Raw genomic sequence first — 9,171 nt, 5'->3', positions numbered from 1 at the left:
TCCCCACCCCAACCTGGTCTTTCCTGTCTCGATAACTAGCAGCAACACACACTGTAGTTCAGACTAGAAAGTCTCCCAGTGGCCCATAAGCACACCTCAGGATGAGTGGCTCCCTGCCTAGCCTGGGTGCACTCATGAGAGAATGAGGAAGGAACTACAGTGTAGATTCTTCTGGGGTTACACGAGGGCTACATCCCCATAAGTCCACTGAAAGTTGAAAATATCATGATCCGAAGTGTATTTAACACACGGAGTGGCTGAACACCAGAGCTTAGCAACAGTCACACTGCAGACTACAGGCTACGCACACTGTGGACTATGGGTAGTTCCTCTCAAGACTGGAAGGCCAGGAAGGCTCCCAGCATTCACACACGCACACGCACACACCTTCACATAGTCTCCCACCCTGCCTATGCCCCAGGAGTGACTGCAGTATACAGACCTTCACAACTGGAGTGGCACTTCTATTTAACTTCAAGAAATTCTCTGCCATTCGGAAGGACCCACAGCATCCAGAAACTTCTATCCCCTCCCCCAATTATAGTCTTACGGACAAACCAAGACAAGAGTGCAATCCAAAGCACATGAACGGACCTGAATACAGATTCCCTCATATATCCTTTTAGCGCTAACTCCTGTGTCTGGTGATGCGGACTGTACAGCAGCTGGCCCAGGAGGGAACTTCAGCCGGGGTCTCCATAGGGGAAAGAGAGAAGGCTGGGCTATGAAAGTAAATACACTCATCGTGGTCCCCAGCGTCGCATGATTTAACAGGAATATTCATCCTTACCTTGGTGTGAAAGTGGTAAGGATCCAGCACAGATGTGACTTTGAATTTGGAATCCTGGTCTTTTCCAGGCTAGCTTGTCATGGACTGCCCGATCCCCCTGTGTGATGCTCGGCAGTGGAAGTGAATGAGCCCGTGTTGGCAGGGAGAAGCCACCCACGACAGAGTGTGCGTCCTCTATGTAAGTGTTCAACATTGAGCCGTGGAGACCATAAAGTGGAGGGAAAGGCCAAACAGAACCTTAGAGGTCCCTGTTCTGGGACTCCATAAGGAAGACCAAGGCTGGCAGGCATGCTGGTATTTATGACACAACTGGGCGAACTGCTTCACAAACTGCAAGAGGAACTTGTGGGCACCTTGAGGGAGGGACACTTCTTCAGACATGTGCGTGAGAAGGCTTCCTGGGGTGTCATGTCCAAATTGTGACCTAGAGGAAGAGAAGGTGGGGGCAGAAGAGGCAGAGAAGGGAGAGGGAGAGAGAGAGAATATGAGCACACTGGCACACCAGACTGTAGAAGGGTGCCCCTCTGGGATGTCCAGAGGAGGAGAGCAAACTCTAAGCCAGCCCATCATCAAGACCCTATTATTCATTCCTTCGTTTATTCTTTGGGCACTAATTCCGCTGTCTGGAGTCACACGAGCCTATATAGAAGCTGGGGGAGCCAGGAGCAAATAAACCCAGGTCTCATTGGGTGAAGATATAAAGCTGAGTAGTGAAAAGAAATGTAAAGGAGGTTCCAACTCTGCCACTCCATGCAGAGGACATTGTTGGGTCCACACACCACACACACACACACACACACACACACACACACACACACACACACACACATGCCTGGCCTCCAGGGCTCTTGCTAGCCAGGCGGGAACTTGTATCTGAACTGGTCCTGCTGCCAAAAGAGCCTGTCTTTCTACTCAGTCCTCCTGCCCTCGCTCACCACACACAGGGGCACACATGTCGTCTTTGCTCTGGGGAAATGCCTGCACATGCATGCACACAGACACACACATTCACATAGTCTCCCACCCTGCTTCTGCCCCGGGAGTGACCCCAGCAGACAGACCTTCACAACTTTCTTAACTTCGGGAGCTCCTCTGTTACTTGGGAGGACCCACAGTGTCCAGAAACTTCTACCTCCTCCCCTAATTATAATCTTACAGACAAACCAGGATGAGGGAATGCAATCCAAACTACATAGTCTACATAATAGTGTGGTTTGGGCAGACTTCTTGAGAGAAAAGACTGTCAGCTCAGCCTTAAAGAATCATGGGATAGTGAGAATGATGAAAGATTTCCTCTTGGTTTTTGAAGGACATAATAAATTCAACCTTGGGGGCTGGAATCATGACTCAGTGGTTAAGAACACTGACTGCTCTTCTAGAGGACCTGGGTTCAATTCCCAGCACCCACATGGCGGCTCACAACTGTCTGTAACTACAGTTCCAAGGGACCCAACACTTTTATCCAGGCAAAACACCAATGCATATATAAACAAACAAACAAATTTTTAAAATAGCCTTTTAGGATGCAAATGAAGATAGTTGACAGTTAACCTGGCTTCAGGTAGGTCAGAATAATGCCAACAGGACTCTGTATCTACTCCTATGCCACAAGTAGGCGCTTACCAGACCACAGACCAAACTGATCTCAGCATGGCGCTTCCTCAAGCACTCCACCAGGAAAGGACTCTGATTGGCCTAGCATGAAGACACATACCTAATTCTGAACCAATCATTATGACTAGAGATATGGAGCTCTCTGATTGGCCAGCCTCTACCTACCTCTCTAGCAGACTAGCTCCATGGGAACTGCAGCAGGGGATGGGCCTTGGGAAACAGGCTCAGTTACCAGCACAATGGAATAAAACAGCAAACAAAACCCCAAACCAGCAGTACAAGGACCTCTGCTTTGAATAACAGTCATCTCTTTGATACTCCACATTTCTTAAGCTTCCATAAAATTTATCCAGCGTGTTTATTAGGAGATAACGCTAAGCCAGACGTACTTATCATCAGTTTCGCTGTAGCACATCCAGATATTAAACATGATCTGTTCCCTTGTAACAGGGACCAAGAATCCTGTGGGGTCCCTTGAGCCATTTATTCTGGAACAGAGTGGTTCTCAACCTTCCTAATGTCATGACCTTTTAATACAGTTCCTCATGCTGTGGTGACCCTCAACCTTAAAATTTCTTCATTGCTACTCCATAACTATAATTTCACTACTGTTATGAATTATGAATTGTAACGTCAATATCTGAGATGCGAGCTCCAAAGGGGTTGAGAACCACTGTCCTAGAACAATGAATTTGGAGCTCCTGTCTTCCTTAGAAGACAGAGTAGGACAAGACCATTCCCCTGCCCCACCCCCCCGCCCCTCCCCCGCACTAGCTAAAGGTGTGTTTGCACTGGAGGAAGATGCAGGGGGACTGACTGAGGCTTAGGCTTCTGTGCCACTGAGACTTCCCAGCAGGGTTCTGAAGCTGAGGTCTGTGGTTCAGGAGAAAGGTCGTGCCCTCTCTCATCTGCCTCAGGGAAGAGTGAATCAAGTAAGTACCTGCCTGGTCAAGTCTGCATTACTCCTGTTTTCCCTGCCTTACCACATGGGGTCCTTTCTGTTGCAACCATCAAGCTTCTGCGGAGGCCTGAACAGCACCTTCCAGTTGCAGCCCGGCTTTGGCTCTAAGATACTGTATTAGTGACTTCCCTTATCGCTGGAAGGGAAAATGGATGTGGGGGCTGACTATTCCAGCTCACAGTTTAAGATGAAACCGTCCATCATTACAGGGATGATGCTGAAACCCCCCCACACACACACTCCCCCCCCCCCGTCCCCCACCCCACCGCTCTTCTCTGTGGCGGCAGGAACATGAAGCAGCTTTCTCACATCGTGGTCAATCAAGAAGCACATAGCTTTGGACCAGAACTGAGGCTGGGCAATAACCCATAAAACGTCCAAACCTCGCTGGGTGGCAATGATGCACGCCTTTAATCCCAGCACTTGGGAGGCAGAGGCAGGCGGATCTCAGTGAGTTGGAGGCCAGCCTGGTCTATAAGAGCTACTTCCAGGACAGGAATCAAAGCTACACAGAGAAACACTGCCTCAAAAAAAAAAAATCCAGTCCTCAGCAACCAGCTTCCTCCAGTTGGGTCCTGCTACCTATAGGTTCTACAGCATCATCAGCCTGGAACCAACTGTTCATATACATGAGCCTATGGGGATCTCAGATTCAAACGGTATCAGGCAGCTTTTCCACAGCTCTCCAGAGCCTCAGTGCCCTTGCCAAATGCAGCCTATTGTCGCTGGAATGTTCATACCTTCAAACCCGAGGAATGGCTGAGATGCCTACTTAACATATCAAAGCAGATGCTGGCTGCCAGGTTCTCCCTGTACCCCTCAGTGCCTGTCACAGGGCCCTCCTGGATGGCACATCCCACCCCTACCCTAAACTTACCCAGGCCAGGAGCTGGGCTGCCCTTCCCTCAGCTGCTCTTCCCTAGATAAGCCAACCATTTTGGTTACCTGGTCTTTTTGTCTCTCCTTTGGGCCTCCTAGTTGCTGAACCTGGCTCCCCTCTCTCCCCTCTCCATATCCCCACATGGCTCAGGGTCATGTCCACTCTGGACTCTCCCAGATGTCCCTGCCTCTGGCTATGCTCTCACACACAGCTATAATAAACCTCCTCCACTACACCCGGGACCAGTCATGGTTTTCTCCTTTTTATTTCTGCTTTTCATTCACATCCATGATGCCTCTCCCACCATCAGTCCATAGCTTTCTAGAGAGAAGAACCCGGCTTCCTTCTGCTCCCGAATCCATCAGTCATTATGGAGTCATGCCCATTAGATGCCAAGGGCCTGTTAGAGACAGAAAGCTTCCCGGGAGTCACACACGCTCCAGTAGGGCAGACAGGCATGGAAACAGAATTATGACACAGTGGGATGGGGGTGCGCGCTCAACACAGGGAGGGCCCAGGGAGGCACTGAGTCAGTCCTGGATAGGGGTGTGAGGGAGGGGAGTAATGGCGTTAAGAGTCACCTCAGGTCGTCACAGGCCAGACTCTGTTTTCACGCTTTAAAAAAGCATCACATTCGGAAAGTCCACTCCATGAGCTTTCCAGGCGGAATCGTTCGGTCTTATATTTTGTACCTTCCAGACATAGCATATCTTATGCATCAAGCAAATGTGTACACAGGCACACACTCCGTGGCATGAACGGTCCAGGGATGGCTCCACCACAATAGGCTGGACCCTCCCATATCCAGTAATATTATACAAAACATAATTGATTTAAATTTATTTGAGTTTGTGTGCTATGCACTTTTCAGTGTGAATATATAATCTGACAGAGTGGCGTACTGTCTGGGGATTACAGCCAGACAAAAGAGAACAAGACAGAGTATGTCTAAGAACACTCGCAGAGGGAAGTGAGCCTGAAGGCAGAAAGCAGAAGCCTGGCCTGGGCTCTATTAGCTGAGTCCTGGGTAAGCCTGAACTCCACCACCAAGTGGTCCAGGGACAGGATCGCACATAAGTCATGTTTGCTTGGGTCAGCTGAAGCGAGATGTAGACCATGCTGGCCTCTCTTGTCCTTGTCCTTTCAAAGTATTGCAGATGATGGCACAGCTGGTGAGGGGCAGAGCCGGACTCCTTAAACTCTGGCTCCTGCATCCTCACATTTGACAGGCTCTTGTCAAGAGGCAGGAGGATCTCTGTGAGTTTGAGGACAGCGTGGTCAACATAGCAAGCTCCAGAACAGCCAGTGCTACACAGAAAGACTGTCTCAAAAAAAAAAAAAAGAAAGAAAAAGAAAGAAATGGGTGTTTTTCTTTTGATGTGCCCAGGGGTTCTGATTGCAATACCAAGCAGAGTAGAATGAAGAGGTGTGTGGCTGAGAGACAGGCGTCTGCAAAGGGGTGAGCACAGGAGATTCTGAGAGAGCAAAACCAAACTTCAGGAGATCCTAGGTGGCAAGGTGGAGGGGAATGCAGGGTGCTGCATGCCCCTGATGCTAAGGTTTGCATCTTTTAACACAAGTAATTAAAGTTAATTTAAGAATCTCTTGGCTGAGCCAGGTCGTGGTAGTACATGCCTTTAATCCCAGCACTTAAGGAGGCAGAGGCGGGCGGATCTCTGAGTTCGGGACCAGCCTGGTCTACAGAGTAAGATCCAGGACAGTCAGGGCCAAGGCTACATAGAGAAACCCTGACTCAAAAAACAAGTAAGTTAGAAAAGAGGAGAGAGAGAGAGAGAGAGAGAGAGAGAGAGAGAGAGAGAGAGAGAGAGAGAAGAATCCCTTGGCTGCCCATCCCCAATCAGGATACTGACCTCTGACCCATGTCTAGATCCTTGGCATGGGAACCCCAAAGGCAGTTATTTTTGAAAGCCTGGCATCAGATGAATCACTAGGGTTGTGCTTTGGGTCCTGTGACTTCTAGGGGTTAGCATCCTTCCCTAGACTGTGAGAAAGGACACAGGCCTTAAGCATGCTAGAATGTTTTCAGGTAGAGGGGCATGGGGGCAGGCATGCTGCTGGGCACACCAGAAGCAAATTATTCTTTTCCAGCTGAGCCCTTGGAAACCTTCCCCGAATTTACAGTGCATACTAAGTCATTCCCTTATCTCGGCTGGCCCTTTGGGGCCTTTGACCCCACGGCTGGGTGAGGCAGGAAAGGAGAGGAATTTGCCCTTTTGTGTGTCCCAGGTCTCCAGGCTCAGCTTTCCCAGGCTCTGTCCCTGCCCCTGAAGTACCCCTCCCTGGTCATTAAGCTCCCCTGTCTTTCCCTGTCTTCCCCAGCAGGGACCCTTCGGAACCAGGAGCCTCAGCCTGAGGCAAGTGTTTATGAGTAAGGAGGGCCTGTAATCCCTGCCTACGTGTCTGCCTTCTTCCACCCATTCCACTCCCTAGCTGGGAGCCAGGTACCTCAGTCCCTTCTAGGAAGCCCCACAGCTCTTATATTGTTCTTAGGATTCAACCACCATAACCTTATGCCACAGCCCAGGAGTGACTCACATTTCTGGATGTCAGAAATTCCAGAATTGGTCCTTAAGGAGAAAAACAGGGTGCCAGGAGAGTTACAATCCTGTCCACTCCTGCTCTTTCCCAGCCTCACACAGCTGCCAGGTGACTCGCTTCTAGTGCCCCCCTTCCTCTTCAGAGCCCGAGAGTAGCATATCTGTACCTCTTGTTTTCTGGCCTCTCGTTTTTATCACCGTAGCTCCCACTCTTGCCTCTTTCTGACCCTCTTGCTCACCTCTTCTGAGGACTTCTGTGATTTCTCATGGCCACCAGACCATCCAGGATGATCTCTCTATCTCAGGGTCCTCACTCACAGTAGGAGGAGGACGTGGATGGGAGGCCATTATGTGCCCCTGCGGATCATGCTGCACCCTGGTCTAGCTGCCCCTCTCTCTAGCTGGGAGTATGCTGACTCAGCGGCTGGAAGCACAGAACCAAGCGGGCTCTGCCGCTCGACCACAGGCGCAGGTTGGCTAGCACCGGACTTTCTAGCACAAGACTAGCATGGACTAGCATATCTAGTATGGGCTCTCAGAGGACCCGCCTGAATCAGTTTTCTGTCCCCATCTTCCTCCACTGGCCCACCAGTTCCTCATTCTTCGTGACTTAGCTTTGTTGGCTTGTCCTGCTCTTCTCTGATCCCACAGCTGACCATCTGACTCATCATCCCTTCTCGGGTTTTCACCCTATTCTGTTTCCTGTGTCCTGACGCTGATTACAGGACATTGGGAATACCCACAAATTGGCCAACTCTTCCCCATCTAGGAGCAGCCCAGGCCCTAAGGGACCTCTTTCCAGTTAGTGCTGGCTGTCCATACCGTGCGGTGGCTTCCAATGGGCGTGGAGCCCCTGGGAAGAAAATAGGCATGACGCCAATCTGAGTGTTGAGCTGGAGGTACCAGAGTGACAGACAGGGCGGGAAGGGAATCCTCCGCCTCAGGGTGTTGGGGCTGAAGAGGAGGGATACTTGAGGCTTCCAGTTAAAGGGGCAGTTTAGTAACTTCTAATCCCTCTTTCCCAGCATCTCTCTGTAGTGACAGTAGTGTGACCTTTAACAAAATATAAGCCGACCCCTAGCGTCGCCGGGCCCGCAGGTCTGCGTGGAGCTGCGATTGCGGGTTTCTGCTCCGCACCATGGGGTTTGTGAAAGTTGTCAAGAACAAGGCCTACTTCAAGAGATACCAAGTGAGATTTAGAAGGCGGCGAGAGGGTAAAACCGACTACTATGCTCGGAAACGATTAGTGATCCAAGACAAAAATAAGTACAACACACCCAAATACAGGATGATAGTTTGTGTAACTAACAGAGACATCATGTGCCAGATTGCCTATGCCCGTATAGAGGGGGACATGATAGTCTGCGCCACCTACGCACACGAGCTGCCGAAATACAGAGTGAAAGTTGGCCTGACAAACTATGCTGCCGCCTATTGTACCGGCGTGCTGCTGGCCCGCAGGCTTCTTAATAGGTTTGGTATGGACAAGATCTATGAAGGCCAAGTGGAGGTGACTGGAGATGAATACAATGTGGAAAGCATCGGTGGTCAGCCTGGGGCCTTCACCTGCTATCTGGATGCTGGTCTTGCTCGAACTACAACTGGCAATAAAGTTTTCGGGGCCCTGAAGGGAGCTGTGGATGGAGGCTTGTCTAGTCCTCATAGTACCAAACGATTCCCTGGTTATGATTCTGAAAGCAAGGAGTTCAACGCAGAGGTATATCGTAAGCACATCATGGGTCAGAATGTTGCAGACTACATGCGCTACCTAATGGAGGAAGATGAAGATGCTTACAAGAAACAGTTCTCTCAGTACATAAAGAACAATGTTACTCCAGACATGATGGAGGAGATGTATAAGAAAGCCCATGCTGCTATACGAGAGAATCCAGTCTATGAAAAGAATCCCAAGAGAGAAGTGAAGAAGAAGAGGTGGAACCATCCCAAAATGTCTCTTGCCCAGAAGAAAGATCGGGTTGCTCAAAAGAAGGCAAGTTTCCTCAGAGCTCAGCAGTGAGCTGCTGACAGCTAAAGCAATTTTCTATGAAGAGTTTTTCATAAAGATAATAAACTTATTGACCAAGCAGCAAATATATATATATATATATATATATATATATATATATATATATATATATGCCACAAGAATGAAGAAAGCAAGCGGGTGGGGGAGAGGGTCAAAGAAGAGGAAGAGGAGGTGGTGGTGGTAGTGGTAATGGTGGTGGTGATGGTGATGATGGTGATGTTGGTGGTGATGGTGGTGGTGATGGTGGTGGTGATGGTGGTGGTAATGGTGGTGGTGATGGTGGTGGTGGTGGTGGTGATGGTGGTGGTGGTGGTGGTGATGGTGGTGGTGGTGGTGATGGTG

At 49.7% G+C, this 9,171-nt stretch overlaps 1 pseudogene; it reads left to right on the top strand.

Moving 5' to 3' along the window:
* The first annotated feature begins 7,882 nt into the window (after positions 1-7,882).
* Positions 7,883-8,868, top strand: LOC142856489 (large ribosomal subunit protein uL18 pseudogene; annotated as a pseudogene).
* Positions 8,869-9,171: the final 303 nt, after the last annotated feature.

The sequence above is a fragment of the Microtus pennsylvanicus genome, chromosome 8 (genome assembly GCF_037038515.1).
Source record: "Microtus pennsylvanicus isolate mMicPen1 chromosome 8, mMicPen1.hap1, whole genome shotgun sequence".
In the NCBI taxonomy this organism is placed as follows: Eukaryota; Metazoa; Chordata; class Mammalia; order Rodentia; family Cricetidae; genus Microtus; species Microtus pennsylvanicus.
The sequence above is the reverse complement of the archived record's forward strand: the minus strand, read 5'-3'. Positions and strand labels throughout refer to the sequence as shown.